This window comes from Pseudophryne corroboree, chromosome 7, assembly GCF_028390025.1.
Source record: "Pseudophryne corroboree isolate aPseCor3 chromosome 7, aPseCor3.hap2, whole genome shotgun sequence".
Taxonomy (NCBI): Eukaryota; Metazoa; Chordata; class Amphibia; order Anura; family Myobatrachidae; genus Pseudophryne; species Pseudophryne corroboree.
The window spans coordinates 358179810-358198059 of record NC_086450.1 but is presented as its reverse complement, the minus strand read 5'-3'; the positions used below and the strand labels follow the sequence as shown (position 1 = coordinate 358198059).

General features: G+C 51.2%; 1 protein-coding gene across 2 annotated transcripts in view; it reads right to left on the bottom strand.

The window, feature by feature from the left end:
* The window catches only part of LOC134945271 (transmembrane protein 180-like), a 190519-nt gene that overhangs the window by 170755 nt on the left and 1514 nt on the right, over positions 1-18250 (bottom strand). The gene's annotated exons all lie outside the window — the stretch shown is intronic.

Below are 18250 nucleotides of genomic sequence, written 5' to 3'. Positions count from 1 at the left end.
TGTCTTGGGCTCTCTCTATTGGGAGGAAGACCTTCATTTGTTCCGTATCCAGTATCATACCTAGGAACGGTAGACGAGTTGTCGGAATCAACTGTGACTTCGGTAGATTTAGAATCCAACCGTGTTGCTGGAGCACTCTCAGAGAGAGCGCCACACTGCTCAGTAATTTCTCTCTTGATCTCGCTTTTATCAGGAGATCGTCCAAGTATGGGATAATTGTGACTCCATGCTTGCGCAGGACCACCATCATTTCCGCCATTATCTTGGTGAAAATCCTCGGGGCCATGGAAAGTCCAAACGGCAACGTCTGAAATTGGTAATGTCAATCCTGTACAGCGAATCTCAGGTATTCCTGATGGGGGGCATATATGGGGACATGAAGGTACGCATCCTTTATGTCCAAAGACACCCTAAACTCCCCCTTCTCCGTGTTGGCTATTATCGCTCTGAGTGATTCCATTTTGAATTTGAATCTTTTTATGTACAGGTTTAGGGATTTCAGATTCAAAATCGGTCTGACCGAACCGTCCGGTTTCGGGACCACAAATAGGGTTGAGTAGTAGTAACCTCTTCCCTGCTGGTGCAGGGGAACCTTGATTATCACTTGCTGTATACACAGCGTTTGAATTGCAGCTAACACTACATCCCTTTCCGATGTGGAAGCTGGTAGGGCCGACTTGAAAAATCGGCGCGGGGGCACCTCCTCGAATTCCAGTTTGTAACCCTGTGAAACTATTTCCAACACCCAGGGATTCAGGTCCGATCTGATCCAGGCCTGACTGAAAAGTCGAAGACGTGCCCCCACCGGTGCGGACTCCCTCAGGGGAGCCCCAGCGTCATGCTGTGGGTTTTGGAGCAGCCAGGGAGGACTTTTGTTCCTGGGCACCTGCCGAAGCAGGTGCTCTCTTGCCTCTGCCCTTACCTCTGCGAGGAAAGAGGATCCCCGACCTCTTTTGGACTTGTGCGACCGAAAGGACTGCATCTGATAAGGTGTTGCTTTCTTTTGCTGTTGGGGAATATATGGTAAAAAATTTGATTTACCTGCTGTAGCTGTGGAAACCAGGTCCGTCAGCCCATCCCCAAACAATACATTACCCTTATAGGGTAGTACTTCCATATGTTTTTTGGAATCCGCATCACCCGTCCATTGGCGAGTCCATAAGGATCTTCTCGCGGAGATAGACATGGCATTGGCCCTAGAAGCTAGCAATCCAATGTCCCTTTGAGCATCCCTCATAAATAAAACTGCGTCTTTTATATGGGCTAGAGTTAGGAATATAGTATCCTTATCCATAGTATCAAATTGATCTGTCAGCTCATCTGTCCAAGCTGCAATTGCGCTACACACCCATGCCGACGCAATCGTCGGTCTTAGCACAGCACCCGTATGAGAATAAATACCCTTTAAGGTAGTTTCTTGCCTGCGATCTGCAGGGTCCTTAAGGGCCGCTGTGTCAGGAGACGGTAGCGCCACTTTCTTGGACAAGCGCGTCAGGGCCTTGTCCACAGTGGGGGGTAATTCCCAAATCTCCCTGTCCTGCTTAGGGAAAGGGTATGCCATAAAAATTATTTTGGGGATCTGCGGTCTCTTATCCGGAGTGTCCCAAGCTTTTCCAAAGAACTCATTTAATTCATGAGATGTGGGAAAATTAATAATCTGTTTCTTTTCCTTAAACCTGTGTACCCTTGTGTCGGGGACTGAGGGTTCATCCACAATATGCAACACATCCCTTATTGCCACAATCATACACTGAATAGCTTTAGTCACCCTAGGGTGCAATTTTACTTCGTCATAGTCGACACTGGAATCAGAATCCGTGTCGGTAGTAGTGTCTTGTGTTAAGGGACGCTATTGAGACCCCGACGGGCCCTGTGAGTCGGTCCAATCTGAGGATTGACCGCCTGATGTCCCCCCTAAACAAGCCTTATCAAGCCTTTTATGTAAAGATGCCACACTTGCATGCAACGTATGCCACATGTCCATCCATCCACACCACTCATTTGCTCCACCTCCTCCTTGGAGACGCCTTCCGCCTCAGACATGTCGACACACACGTACCGACACCCCACACACACAGGGAGTTACCTATAAGGGGACAAAACCCCAACCAGGCCCTTAGGAGAGAGATAGAGTATGCCAGCACACACCCAGCGCTTAAAAACACTGGAATATATGACCAGATAGCGCTGTTATATGTATATAATTGTAATCTCCACTCACTGCGTCGCCAAAGTGCCCCCTCCTCCTTTTTCCAACCTGTGAAGCTCAGCAGGGGAGAGAACAGGGAGCCAGCGTTTTCTCATGCAGTCTCTGTGGAGAAAATGGCGCTGGTTAGTGCTGAGGATCAAGCCCCGCCCACCCGACGGCGGGCTTCGGTCCCATCATCAAATACTAATAAAATGGCGGGGGTCCACGGCTTTACTGTCCCACAGCCTAATCCATCATATTTAGGGCCAAATTGAGGTTTATTGCTGCCCAGGGCGCCCCCCCCCCTGCGCCCTGCACCCTTCAGTGCCTGCTTGTGTGTGTGTGTGTGTGTGTGTGTGTGTGTGTGTGTGACTGGGAGCAATGGCGCGCAGCTTACCGCTGCGTGCTTACCTCATGAAGATCTGATGTCTTCTGCCGCCTGAAGTCTTTTCCTCAATACTCACCCGGCTTCTATCTTCGGCATCTGTGAGGAGGACGGCGGCGCGGCTCCGGGACGAACCCCAGGTGAAACCTGTGTTCCGACTCCCTCTGGAGCTAATGGTGTCCAGTAGCCTAGAAGCAGTGCCCAACATTACAAGCCAGCTCTGCTTCTCTCTCCTCGGTCCCACGATGCAGGGAGCCTGTTGCCAACAGGACTCCCTGAAAATAAAAAACCTAACAAAATTCTTTTTCCACAGAAAACTCTGGAGAGCTCTCTGCAGTGCACCCATTCTCCTCTGGGCACAAGATCTAACTGAGGTCTGGAGGAGGGGCATAGAGGGAGGAGCCAGTGCACACCCATAGTCAAAGTTCTTTTTAGGTGCCCTATCTCCTGCGGAGCCCGTCTATACCCCATGGTCCTTACGGAGTCCCCAGCATCCTCTAGGACGTAAGAGAAATACTGTGAGTGCTTTTGTCTCCAGACTACTAATTATCATCCTAACCTGAGCAAACTAACTTCACCAGGGAAGCCACTAACATTCTGAGTACTCATATACTATTTATTACTTTTGCAAATGTTTGTATATGGGGGGTCATTCTGACCCGATTGTACGCTGCAGTTTATTGCAGTGGTGCGATCAGGTCAGAACTGCGCATGCGGGCTGCTACGATCGCCTCTGCCTGGTTGACAGGCATAGGTGGTCGCTGGGTGGGGTGGAACCATTTCGTGGGCGCGGTCCAGCCAATGCAGGCGTGGCCGGACCGAACGGGGGGCGGGCCGCAGCGGCTGTGTGACGTCACACGAAGCCGCTGCGGGCCGGGGAACGATGAGTAGCTCCCGGCCAGCATGCTAAAGCTGCACTGGCCGGGAGCTACTCCTGAAGTGCAAAGGCATCGCGATGCCTTTACACTTCTGCAGGGGGAAGAGGGGGGGGCGGCACTGACATGCGGGGGGCGGGCTAGCCCAGTGCTGGGCATCCCCCCGCATGTCAGTGTGAATGATCGTAGCTATGATCATCTCGGAATGACCCCCATGATGTAATGGTGGTGGAAGACCAGGATGTTTTGGGCTTGTAATGTTGAAAGCTTAGCACTCAAAGAAAAATACGTTGCCTAACCCTGTGTAAGAAAACATTTAGCAATTATTTTTCCGCAACCTATAATCTGTAGTATTACAACAATCAGGACAAAATATCTTTTAAAACATATTTTAAATTACAGAAAAGTGTCAGATTTAGTTAAAAAAAAAAAATAAGAATTGACTTACCGATAATTCTATTTCTCATAGTCCGTAGTGGATGCTGGGCACTCCGAAAGGACCATGGGGAATAGCGGCTCCGCAGAAGACTGGGCACAAAAGTAAAAGCTTTAGGACTAGCTGGTGTGCACTGGCTCCTCCCCCTATGACCCTCCTCCAAGCCTCAGTTAGGATACTGTGCCCGGACGAGCGTACACAATAAGGAAGGATTTTGAATCCCGGGTAAGACTCATACCAGCCACACCAATCACACCGTACAACCTGTGATCTGAACCCAGTTAACAGCATGATAACAGAGGAGCCTCTGAAAAGATGGCTCACAACAATAATAACCCGATTTTTGTAACTATGTACAAGTATTGCAGACAATCCGCACTTGGGATGGGCGCCCAGCATCCACTACGGACTATGAGAAATAGAATTATCGGTAAGTAAATTCTTATTTTCTCCGACGTCCTAGTGGATGCTGGGAACTCCGAAAGGACCATGGGGATTATACCAAAGCTCCCAAACGGGCGGGAGAGTGCGGATGACTCTGCAGCACCAATTGAGAGAACTCCAGGTCCTCCTCAGCCAGGGTATCAATTTTGTAGAATTTTACAAACGTATTTGCTCCTGACCAAGTAGCTGCTCGGCAAAGTTGTAAAGCCGAGACCCCTCGGGCAGCCGCCCAAGATGAGCCCATCTTCCTTGTGGAGTGGGCATTTACAGATTTTTGGCTGTGGCAGGCCTGCCACAGAATGTGCAAGCTGAATTGTACTACAAATCCAACGAGCAATAGTCTGCTTAGAAGCAGGAGCACCCAGCTTGTTGGGTGCATACAGGATAAATAGCGAGTCAGATTTTCTGACTCCAGCCGTCCTGGAAACATATTTTCAGGGCCCTGACAACGTCCAGTAACTTGGAGTCCTCCAAGTCCCTAGTAGCCGCAGGCACCACGATAGGTTGGTTCAAGTGAAAAGCTGATACCACTTTAGGAAGAAATTGGGGACGAGTCCTCAATTCTGCCCTATCCATATGGAAAATCAAATAGGAGCTTTTACATGACAAAGCCGCCAACTCTGACACCCGCCTTGCCGAAGCCAAGGCCAAAAGCATGACCACTTTCCACGTGAGATATTTTAAATCCACGGTTTTGAGTGGCTCAAACCAATGTGACTTTAGGAAACCCAACACCACGTTGAGGTCCCACGGTGCCACTGGGGGCACAAAAGGAGGCTCAATATGCGGCCCTCTCTGAGGTGAGCACTCTGCAGCCACCACAGCAGAGACACCCTGGTCTTTGGTGACAGGGTTATCAACCGATGCATTTGAAGATGCGATCCGGACCATTGGTCCAACAGGTCCCACTGAAAAGTTCTGGCATGGAATCTGCCGAATGGAATCGCTTCGTAGGAAGCTACCATCTTTCCCAGGACTCGCGTGCAATGATGCACCGACACCTGTTTTGGTTTCAGGAGGCCTCTCACTAGAGACGACAGCTCCTCTGCTTTCTCCTCTGGGAGAAACACTTTTTTCTGGACCGTGTCCAGAATCATCCCTAGGAACAGTATACGTGTCGCCGGAACCAGCTGAGACTTTGGAATATTCAGAATCCAACCGTGCTGGTGTAGCATCTCCTGAGATAATGCTACGCCGACCAACAACTGCTCTCTGGACCTTGCCCTTATCAGGAGATCGTCCAAGTATGGGACAATTAAAACTCCCTTTTTACGAAGGAGTATCATCATTTCGGCCATTACCTTGGTAAATACCCTCGGTGCCGTGGACAGGCCGAACGGCAACGTCTGGAATTGGTAATGACAATCCTGTACCACAAATCTGAGGTACTCCTGGTGAGGATGGTAAATGGGGACATGCAGGTAAGCATCCTTGATGTCCAGAGATACCATGTAATCTCCCTCTTCCAGGCTTGCAATAACCGCCCTGAGCGATTCCATCTTGAACTTGAAATTTCTTAAATATGTGTTCAAGGATTTCAAATTTAAAATGGGTCTCACCGAACCGTCCGGTTTCGGTACCACAAACATTGTGGAATAGTAACCCCGTCCTTGTTGAAGTAGGGGCACCTTGACTATCACCTGCTGGGAATACAGCTTGTGAATTGCCTCTAACACAGCCTCCCTTTCTGAAGGAGTCGTTGGTAAGGCAGATTTGAGGAAACGGCGGGGGGGGGGGGGGGGGGATGTCTCGAATTCCAGCCTGTACCCCTGAGATACTACTTGAAGGATCCAGGGATCTACCTGTGAGCGAGCCCACTGATTGCTGAAGTTTTTGAGACGGCCCCCCACCGTACCTGGCTCCGCCTGCTGAGCCCCAGCGTCATGCGGCGGACTTAGCAGAAGAAGCGGGGGAGGACTTTTGTTCCTGGGAAGTGGCTGTATGCTGCAGCTTTTTTCCCCTACCTCTGCCTCTGGGCAGAAAGGACGCGCCTCTACCCCGTCTGCTCTTTTGGATGCGAAAGGACTGCACCTGATAATACGGTGCTCTCTTTGGTTGTGAGGGGACATGTGGCAAAAATGCTGACTTCCCAGCTGTTGCTGTGGACACTAAGTCTGAAAGACCATCCCCGAACAACTCCTCACCCTTATAAGGCAAAACTTCCATGTGCCTTTTGGAATCTGCATCCCATGTCCACTGCCGGGTCCATAACCCTCTCCTGGCACAAATGGACAGTGCACTTATTTTTGATGCCAGCCGGCAAATATCCCTCTGTGCATCTCTTATGTAAAAGACAGCGTCTTTAATATGCTCTACGTTTAGCAATATAGTATCCCTGTCTAGGGTGTCAATGTTCTCTGACAGGGAGTCTGACCATGCAGCTGCCGCACTGCACATTCATGCTGAGGCAATAGCTGGTCTCAGTATAATACCAGTGTGTGTATATATAGCTTTTTGGAGAGCCTCCTGCTTTCTGTCAGCAGGTTCCTTTAGGGCGGCCATATCTTGGGATGGCAGTGCCACCTTTTTTGATAAGCGCGTAAGTGCTTTATCCACCTTAGGGGGTGTTTCCCAACGTGACCTATCCTCTGGCGGGAAAGGGTACGCCATTAGTAATTTTTTTTAAATTACAAATTTTTTATCAGAGGAAGCCCACGCTAGTTCACACACGTCATTTAATTCTTCAGAAGGGGGAAAAACTACTGGTAGTTTTTTCTCCCCAAACATAATACCCTTTTTTGTGGTACCTGGGGTCACTTCAGAAATGTGTAAAACATTTTTCATTGCCTCAATCATATAACGAGTGGCCCTATTGGACATTACATTAGTCTCTTCGTCGTCGACACTGGTATCAGTATCCGTGTCGACATCTGTGTCTGCCACCTGAGGTAGCGGGCGTTTTAGAGCCCCTGATGACTTTTGAGACGTCTGGGCAGGCACGGGCTGAGAAGCCGGCTGCCCCACATTTGGCATGTCGTCAAATTTTTTATGTAAGGAGTCGACACTTTCGCGTAATTCCTTCCACAAGTCCATCCACTCCGGTGTCTGCCCCGCAGGGGGTGACAACACATTTATAGGCACCTGCTCCTCCTCCACATAAGTCTCCTCATCAAACATGTCGACACACCGCACACACACAGGGAATGCTCTGACAGAAGACAGGACCCCACAAAGCCCTTTGGGGAGACAGAGAGAGAGTATGCCAGCACACACCAGAGCGCTATATAATACAGGGATTAACTAAATTATATCCCCTTATAGCTGCTATATATGTATTTTGCGCCTAAATTTAGTGCCCCCCCTCTCTTTTTTACCCTTTTCTGTAGTGTAGACTGCAGGGGAGAGCCAGGGAGCTTCCTTCCAGCGGTACTGTGAGGGAGAAATGGCGCCAGTGTGCTGAGGGAGATAGCTCCGCCCCTTTTTCGGCTGACTTTTCTCCCGCTTTTTTATGGATTCTGGCAGGGGTATTTATCACATATATAGCCTCTGGGGCTATATATTGTGATATATTTGCCAGCCAAGGTGTATTTATTGCTTCTCAGGGCGCCCCCCCCCCCCCCCAGCGCCCTGCACCCTCAGTGACCGGAGTGTGAAGTGTGCATGAGGAGCAATGGCGCACAGCTGCAGTGCTGTGCGCTACCTTGGTGAAGACTGATGTCTTCTGCCGCCGATTTTCCGGATTCTTCTTGCTCTGTAAGGGGGCCGGCGGCGCGGCTCCGGGACCGAACACCAATGGCCGGTTCCATGCGGTCGATCCCTCTGGAGCTAATGGTGTCCAGTAGCCTAAGAAGCCCAAGCTACCACCAGTTAGGTAGGTTCGCTTCTTCTCCCCTTAGTCCCTCGCTGCAGTGAGTCTGTTGCCAGCAGATCTCACTGTAAAATAAAAAACCTAAATATACTTTCTTTCTAGGAGCTCAGGAGAGCCCCTAGTGTGCATCCAGCTCGGCCGGGCACAGGATTCTAACTGAAGTCTGGAGAGGGGTCATAGTGGGAGGAGCCAGTGCACACCAGGTAGTCCTCATTCTTTCTTAGATGTGCCCAGTCTCCTGCGGAGCCGCTATTCCCCATGGTCCTTACGGAGTCCCCAGCATCCACTAGGACGTTAGAGAAAATAAAAATAAAAATCAGTGTATTACAATTTATGAAACTGCAGAGATTATGGGGGTAATTCAGACCTGATCGTAGCAGCAAATTTGTTAGCAGTTGGGCAAAACCATGGGGGTCATACTGACCTGATCTCACACTGCCGTTCATCGCAGCGCAGCGATCAGGTCAGAAAAGCGCATGTGCCGGCACATGCCAGACAGCCGACGGCTGTCGTAGCCCAGCGATCGCCTCTGCATGATTGACAGGCAGAGGCGTTCGCTGGGCGGGATGAGGCGGCATGGCGGTGTTCAGCCGCCATTTTGTGGGCGCGGTCCGGCTAACGCAGGCATGGCTGGACCGTGCCAGGGGCTGACCGCGGTGGCTGTGTGACGTCACACGCAGCCGCTGCAACCCGAGCAGCGACGAGTAGCTCCCGGCCAGCGTGCATCAGATCTGTAAACATGCTGAGGGAACATATTTCTTTTACTACCCTCTACCAATCTGTAATGCTAGATTTGTCACTGATCTGCGATTTACTGCTCATTGGGGGTAATTCCAAGTTGATCGCAGCAGGAATTTTGTTAGCAGTTGAGCAAAACCATGGCCCTCATTCCGAGTTGATCGGTCGCAAGGCGAATTTAGCAGAGTTACACACGCTAAGCCGCCGCCTACTGGGAGTGAATCTTAGCTTCTTAAAATTGCGACCGATGTATTCGCAATATTGCGATTACTAACTACTTAGCAGTTTCAGAGTAGCTCCAGACTTACTCTGCCTGTGCGATCAGTTCAGTGCTTGTCGTTCCTGGTTGACGTCACAAACACACCCAGCGTTCGCCCAGGCACTCCCACCGTTTCCCCGGCCACTCCTGCGTTTTTTCCGGAAACGGTAGCGTTTTCAGCCACACGCCCCTGAAACGCCGTGTTTCCGCCCAGTAACAACCATTTCCTGTCAATCACATTACGATCGCCGGAGCGAAGAAAAAGCCGTGAGTAAAAATACTTTCTTCATAGTAAAGTTACTTGGCGCAGTCGCAGTGCGAACTTTGCGCATGCGTACTAAGCGGATTTTCACTGCGATGCGATGAAAAAGAACGAGCGAACAACTCGGAATGAGGGCCCATGTGCACTGCAGGGGAGGCAGATAGAACATGTGCAGAGAGAGTTAGATTTGGGTGTGGTGTGTTCAATCTGCAATCTAATTTGCAGTGTAAAAATAAAGCAGCCAGTATTTACCCTGCACAGAAACAAAATAACCCACCCAAATCTAACTCTCTCTGCACATGATATATCTGCCTCCCCTGCAGTGCACATGGGCCCTCATTCCGAGTTGTTCGCTCGCTAGCTGCTTTTAGCAGCATTGCACACGCTAAGCCGCCGCCCTCTGGGAGTGTATCTTAGCATAGCAGAATTGCGAACAAAAGATTCGCAAAATTGCGAATAGAAATGTCTTAGTTTCTGAGTAGCTCGACACTTACTCTGCCACTGCGATCAGTTCAGTCAGTTTCGTTCCTGGTTTGACGTCACAAACACACCCAACGTTCGCCCAGGCACTCCCCCGTTTCTCCAGCCACTCCCGCGTTTTCCCATAAACTGTAGCGTTTTTTCACACACACACACACCCATAAAACGGCCAGTTTCCGCCCAGAAACACCCACTTCCTGTCAATCACACTCCGATCACCAGAACGAAGAAAAAATAAGAATTTACTTACCGATAATTCTATTTCTCGGAGTCCGTAGTGGATGCTGGGGTTCCTGAAAGGACCATGGGGAATAGCGGCTCCGCAGGAGACAGGGCACAAAAAGTAAAGCTTTCCGATCAGGTGGTGTGCACTGGCTCCTCCCCCTATGACCCTCCTCCAAGCCTCAGTTAGGTACTGTGCCCGGACGAGCGTACACAATAAGGGAGGAATTTTGAATCCCGGGTAAGACTCATACCAGCCACACCAATCACACCGTACAACTTGTGATCAAACCCAGTTAACAGTATGATAACAGAGGAGCCTCTGAAAGATGGCTTCCTAAACAATAACCCGAATTAGTTAACAATAACTATGTACAATTATTGCAGATAATCCGCACTTGGGATGGGCGCCCAGCATCCACTACGGACTCCGAGAAATAGAATTATCGGTAAGTAAATTCTTATTTTCTCTATCGTCCTAGTGGATGCTGGGGTTCCTGAAAGGACCATGGGGATTATACCAAAGCTCCCAAACGGGCGGGAGAGTGCGGATGACTCTGCAGCACCGAATGAGAGAACTCCAGGTCCTCCTTAGCCAGAGTATCAAATTTGTAAAATTTTACAAACGTGTTCTCCCCTGACCACGTAGCTGCTCGGCAAAGTTGTAATGCCGAGACCCCTCGGGCAGCCGCCCAAGATGAGCCCACCTTCCTTGTGGAGTGGGCCTTTACAGATTTAGGCTGTGGCAGGCCTGCCACAGAATGTGCAAGTTGGATTGTGCTACAGATCCAACGAGCAATCGTCTGCTTAGACGCAGGAGCACCCATCTTGTTGGGTGCATACAATATAAACAACGAGTCAGATTTTCTGACTCCAGCTGTCCTTGCAATATATATTTTTAATGCTCTGACAACGTCCAGTAACTTGGAGTCCTCCAAGTCACTTGTAGCCGCAGGCACTACAATAGGCTGGTTCAGATGAAATGCTGACACCACCTTAGGGAGAAAATGCGGACGAGTCCGCAGTTCTGCCCTGTCCGAATGGAAAATCAGATATGGGCTTTTGTAAGATAAAGCTGCCAGTTCTGACACTCTCCTGGCCGAAGCCAGGGCTAGTAACATGGTCACTTTCCATGTGAGATATTTTAAATCCACCTTTTTTAGTGGTTCAAACCAATGAGATTTTAGAAATTCCAAAACCACATTGAGATCCCACGGTGCCACTGGAGGCACCACAGGAGGCTGTATATGCAGCACTCCCTTAACAAAAGTCTGGACTTCAGGAACTGAAGCCAATTCTTTTTGAAAGAAAATCGACAGGGCCGAAATTTGAACCTTAATAGATCCCAATTTGAGACCCATAGACAATCCTGATTGCAGGAAATGTAGGAATCGACCCAGTTGAAATTCCTCCGTTGGAGCACTCCGATCCTCGCACCACGCAACATATCTTCGCCAAATGCGGTGATAGTGTTGCACGGTTACTTCCTTTCTTGCTTTAATCAAAGTAGGAATGACTTCTTCCGGCATGCCTTTTTCCTTTAGGATCCGGCGTTCAACCGCCATGCCGTCAAACGCAGCCGCGGTAAGTCTTGAAACAGACAGGGACCCTGCTGAAGCAAGTCCCTCCTTAGAGGTAGAGGCCACGGATCTTCCGTGATCATCTCTTGAAGTTCCGGGTACCAAGTCCTTCTTGGCCAATCCGGAACCACTAGTATCGTTCTTACGCCTCTTTGCCGTATAATTCTCAATACTTTTGGTATGAGAGGCAGAGGACGAAACACATACACCGACTGGTACACCCAAGGCGTTACCAGCGCGTCCACAGCTATTGCCTGCGGATCTCTTGACCTGGCGCAATACCTGTCCAGTTTTTTGTTGAGGCGAGACGCCATCATGTCCACCATTGGTCTTTCCCAACGGGTTACCAGCATGTGGAAGACTTCCGGATGAAGTCCCCACTCTCCCGGGTGAAGGTCGTGTCTGCTGAGGAAGTCTGCTTCCCAGTTGTCCACTCCCGGGATGAACACTGCTGACAGTGCTATCACATGATTCTCTGCCCAGCGAAGAATCCTTGCAGCTTCTGCCAGTGCACTCCTGCTTCTTGTGCCGCCCTGTCTGTTTACATGGGCGACTGCCGTGATGTTGTCCGACTGGATCAACACCGGTTTTCCTTGAAGCAGAGGTTCTGCCTGGCTTAGAGCATTGTAGATTGCTCTTAGTTCCAGAATGTTTATGTGAAGAGACGTTTCCAGGCTCGTCCACACTCCCTGGAAGTTTCTTCCTTGTGTGACTGCTCCCCAGCCTCTCAGGCTGGCGTCCGTGGTCACCAGGATCCAATCCTGTATGCCGAATCTGCGGCCCTCCAATAGATGAGCACTCTGCAACCACCACAGAAGAGATACCCTTGTCCTTGGAGACAGGGTTATCCGCTGGTGCATCTGAAGATGCGACCCTGACCATTTGTCCAACAGATCCCTCTGGAAAATTCGTGCATGGAATCTGCCGAATGGAATTGCTTCGTAAGAAGCCACCATTTTTCCCAGGACTCTTGTGCATTGATGTACAGACACCTTTCCTGGTTTTAGGAGGTTCCTGACAAGCTCGGATAACTCCTTGGCTTTTTCCTCCGGGAGAAAAACCTTTTTCTGAACCGTGTCCAGAATCATCCCTAGGAACAGCAGACGAGTTGTCGGCATTAACTGGGATTTTGGAATATTCAGAATCCAGCCGTGCTGTTTTAGCACTTCTTGAGACAGTGCTAATCCCCTCTCTAGCTGTTCTCTGGACCTTGCCCTTATTAGGAGATCGTCCAAGTATGGGATAATTAATACGCCTTTTCTTCGAAGGATAATCATCATCTCGGCCATTACCTTTGTAAAGACCCGAGGTGCCGTGGACAATCCGAACGGCAGCGTCTGAAACTGATAGTGACAGTTTTGTACAACGAACCTGAGGTACCCCTGGTGTGAGGGGTAAATTGGAACGTGGAGGTACGCATCCTTGATGTCCAAGGACACCATAAAGTCCCCTTCTTCCAGGTTCGCTATCACTGCTCTGAGTGACTCCATTTTGAACTTGAACTTCTTTATGTACAGGTTCAAGGACTTCAGATTTAGAATAGGTCTTACCGAGCCGTCCGGCTTCGGTACCACAAATAGAGTGGAATAATACCCCTTTCCCTGTTGTAGAAGAGGTACCTTGACTATCACCTGCTGAGAGTACAGCTTGTGAATGGCTTCCAAAACCGTCTCCCTTTCGGAGGGGGACGTTGGTAAAGCAGACTTCAGGAAACGGCGAGGCGGATCTGTCTCTAGTTCCAACCTGTACCCCTGAGATATTATCTGCAGGATCCAGGGATCTACCTGCGAGTGAGCCCACTGCGCGCTGAAATTCTTGAGACGACCGCCCACCGCCCCCGAGTCCGCTTGAGAAGCCCCAGCGTCATGCTGAGGCTTTTGTAGAAGCGGGGGAGGGCTTCTGTTCCTGGGAAGGAGCTGCCTGTTGGTGTCTCTTCCCCCTTCCTCTGCCTCGTGGCAGATATGAATATCCCTTTGCTCTCTTGTTTTTAAAGGAACGAAAGGGCTGCGGTTGAAAAGTCGGTGTCTTTTTCTGTTGGGGAGTAGCTTGAGGTAAAAAGGTGGATTTCCCGGCTGTAGCCGTGGCCACCAAATCTGATAGACCGACTCCAAATAACTCCTCCCCTTTATACGGCAAAACTTCCATATGCCGTTTTGAGTCCGCATCGCCTGACCACTGTCGCGTCCATAAACTTCTTCTGGCCGAAATGGACATAGCACTTACCCGTGATGCCAGTGTGCAGATATCCCTCTGTGCATCACGCATATAAAGAAATGCATCCTTTATTTGCTCTAAAGACAGTAAAACATTGTCCCTATCCAGGGTATCAATATTTTCAATCAGGGACTCTGACCAAGCTACTCCAGCACTGCACATCCAGGCTGTCGCTATAGCTGGTCGTAGTATAACACCTGTATGTGTGTATATACTTTTTTGGATATTTTCCATCCTCCTATCTGCTGGATCTTTAAGTGCGGCCGTCTCAGGAGAGGGTAACGCCACTTGTTTAGATAAGCGTGTGAGCGCCTTGTCCACCCTAGGAGGTGTTTCCCAGCGCGCCCTAACCTCTGACGGGAAAGGGTATAAAGCTAATAACTTCTTTGAAATTAGCATCTTTTTATCGGGGGCAACCCACGCTTCATCACATACATCATTTAGTTCTTCTGATTCAGGAAAAACTATAGGTAGTTTTTTCACACCCCACATAATACCCTGTTTAGTGGTACCTGTAGTATCAGCTAAATGTAACGCCTCCTTCATTGCCAAAATCATATAACGTGTGGCCCTACTGGAAAATACGGTTGATTCGTCACCGTCGCCACTGGAATCAGTGCCTGTGTCTGGGTCTGTGTCGACCGACTGAGGCAAAGGGCGTTTTACAGCCCCTGACGGTGTTTGAGGCGCCTGGACAGGCACTAACTGATTGTCCGGCCGTCTCATGTCGTCAAACGACTGCTTTAGCGTGTTGACACTATCCCGTAATTCCATAAATAAAGGCATCCATTCTGGTGTCGACCCCCTAGGAGGTGACATCCCCATATTTGGCAATTGCTCCGCCTCCACAGCAATATCGTCCTCATACATGTCGACACACACGTACCGACACACAGCAGACACACAGGGAATGCTCTTAACGAAGACAGGACCCCACTAGCCCTTTGGGGAGACAGAGGGAGAGTTTGCCAGCACACACCAAAAGCGCTATATATGACAGGGATAGCCTTATAATAAGTGCTCCCTGTATAGCTGCTTTTATAATATAATTTTTGCCACTATTTTGCCCCCCCCTCTCTTGTTTTACCCTGTTTCTGTAGTGCAGTGCAGGGGAGAGACCTGGGAGCCGTCCTGACCAGCGGAGCTGTGTAAGGAAAATGGCGCTGTGTGCTGAGGAAATAGGCCCCGCCCCTTTTTCGGCGGGCTCGTCTCCCGCTCTTTAGTGTATTCTGGCAGGGGTTAAATATCTCCATATAGCCCCCGGAGGCTATATGTGAGGTATTTTTTAGCCAAATAGGTTTTCATTTGCCTCCCAGGGCGCTCCCCTCCCAGCACCCTGCACCCTCAGTGACTGCCGTGTGAAGTGTGCTGAGAGGAAAATGGCGCACAGCTGCAGTGCTGTGCGCTACCTTTAGAAGACTGAGGAGTCTTCTGCCGCCGATTCTGGACCTCTTCATGTTTCAGCATCTGCAAGGGGGCCGGCGGCGAGGCTCCGGTGACCATCCAGGCTGTACCTGTGATCGTCCCTCTGGAGCTGATGTCCAGTAGCCAAGAAGCCAATCCATCCTGCACGCAGGTGAGTTCACTTCTTCTCCCCTAAGTCCCTCGTTGCAGTGATCCTGTTGCCAGCAGGACTCACTGTAAAATAAAAAACCTAAGCTAAACTTTCTCTAAGCAGCTCTTTAGGAGAGCCACCTAGATTGCACCCTTCTCGGCCGGGCACAAAAATCTAACTGAGGCTTGGAGGAGGGTCATAGGGGGAGGAGCCAGTGCACACCACCTGATCGGAAAGCTTTACTTTTTGTGCCCTGTCTCCTGCGGAGCCGCTATTCCCCATGGTCCTTTCAGGAACCCCAGCATCCACTAGGACGATAGAGAAATCCTTGTAATGCCGTGAGTAAAATACCTAACTTTTGAGTAAAATAACTAAGCGCATGCGCTCTGCGAACATTGCACATGCGCAGTAAGCGACTAATCGCAATATAGCGAAATTCGGCAACGAGCGAACAACTTGGAATGAGGGCCATGGTTTTGCCCAATTGCTAACAAAATTGCTGCTGAAATCAACTCAGAATTAGGCCCATTACTCTAATTGTTTTATTATGTAATCGGAGATACCCAGCCTATGGGTCGCCTGGCACCTTGGAATTACAGGTGTCAACATTCCCTGGCAGACAAAGGCAGACGGACATGGGAGATCTTATAGTTCCACAACAACTAGAAAGCCATGATATTGCCTGATCCACTTCATATATGCAACATGCACAATAAGTATGTAGCATGCAACATGCACGAGCTAGGTATCAGGGGGGCAGCATGAGCTAGGCATCGGGGGGCAGCATGAGCTAGGTATCAGGGGGGCAGCATGAGCTAGGTATCAGGGGGGCAGCATGAGCTAGGTATCAGGGGGGCAGCATGAGCTAGGTATCAGGGGGGCAGCATGAGCTAGGTATCAGGGGGGCAGCATGAGCTGGGTATCAGGGGGGCAGCATGAGCTAGGTATCGGGGGGGGCAGCATGAGCTGTGTATCAGGGACGTATCAGGGGGGCAGCATGAGCAGAGTATCAAGGGTGCAACATGAGCTGTGTATGAGGGGTGTATCATGAGCTAGGTATCAGGGGGGCAGCATGAGCTAGGTATCAGGGGGGCAGCATGAGCTAGGTTTCAGGGGGGCAGCATGAGCTAGGTATCAGGGGGGCAGCATGAGCTAGGTATCAGGGGGGCAGCATGAGCTAGGTATCAGGGGGGCAGCATGAGCTAGGTACCAGGGGGGCAGCATGTGCTGGGTATCAGGGGGGCAGCATGAGCCGGGTATCAGGGGGGCAGCATGAGCTGTGCAACAAGGGGCAGCATGAGCTGGGTATCAGGGGTGCCGCATGAGCTGGGTATCAGGGGGAAGGGGTGCAGCATGAGCTAGGTATTCGGGGGCAGTATGGGCGGGTATTGGAAGTGGGGGGTAGCATGTGACGGGTATTGGGGTGCAGCATGAGATGGTATCAGGGGTGCAGCATGAGCTGGGTATCCGGGGCAGCATGAGCTGGGTATCAGGAGTGAAGCGGGAGCCGGGTATCAGGGGTGCAGCATGAGCCGGGTATCAGGGGTGCAGCATGAGCCGGGTATCAGGGGTGCAGCATGAGCCGGGTATCAGGGGTGCAGCAGGCAGCATGAGCCGGGTATCAGGGGTGCAGCAGGAGCTGGGTATCAGGGGTGCAGCAGGAGCCGGGTATCAGGGGTGCAGCAGGCAGCATGAGCCGGGTATCAGGGGTGCAGCAGGAGCCGGGTATCAGGGGTGCAGCAGGAGCCGGGTATCAGGGGGTATAACAGGGGTGCAGCAGGAGCCGGGTGTCAGGGGTATAACAGGGGTGCAGCAGGAGCCGGGTATCAGGGGTGCAGCAGGAGCCGGGTATCAGGGGTATAACAGGGGTGCAGCAGGAGCCGGGTATCAGGGGTGCAGCAGGAGCCGGGTATCAGGGGTGCAGCAGGAGCCGGGTATCAGGGGTGCAGCAGGAGCCGGGTATCAGGGGTGCAGCAGGAGCCGGGTATCAGGGGTGCAGCAGGAGCTGGGTATCAGGGGTGCAGCAGGAGCCGGGTATCAGGGGTGCAGCAGGCAGCATGAGCCGGGTATCAGGGGTGCAGCAGGAGCTGGGTATCAGGGGTGCAGCAGGAGCTGGGTATCAGGAGTGCAGCAGGAGCCGGGTATCAGGGGTGCAGCAGGAGCTGGGTATCAGGGGTGCAGCAGGAGCTGGGTATCAGGGGTGCAGCAGGAGCTGGGTATCAGGGGTGCAGCAGGAGCCGGGTATCAGGGGTGCAGCAGGAGCCGGGTATCAGGGGTGCAGCAGGAGCCGGGTATCAGGGGTGCAGCAGGAGCTGGGTATCAGGGGTGCAGCAGGAGCTGGGTATCAGGGGTGCAGCAGGAGCCGGGTATCAGGGGTGCAGCAGGAGCTGGGTATCAGGGGTGCAGCAGGAGCTGGGTATCAGGAATGCAGCAGGAGCCGGGTATCAGGAATGCAGCAGGAGCTGGGTATCAGGAGTGCAGCAGGAGCTGGGTATCAGGAGTGCAGCAGGAGCCGGGTATCAGGAATGCAGCAGGAGCCGGGTATCAGGAATGCAGCAGGAGCTGGGTATCAGGAGTGCAGCAGGAGCCGGGTATCAGGAATGCAGCAGGAGCCGGGTATCAAGAATGCAGCAGGAGCCGGGTATCAGGAGTGCAGCAGGAGCTGGGTATCAGGGGTGCAGCAGGCAGCATGAGCCGGGTATCAGGGGTGCAGCAGGAGCTGGGTATCAGGGGTGCAGCAGGAGCCGGGTATCAGGAGTGCAGCAGGAGCTGGGTATCAGGAGTGCAGCAGGAGCTGGGTATCA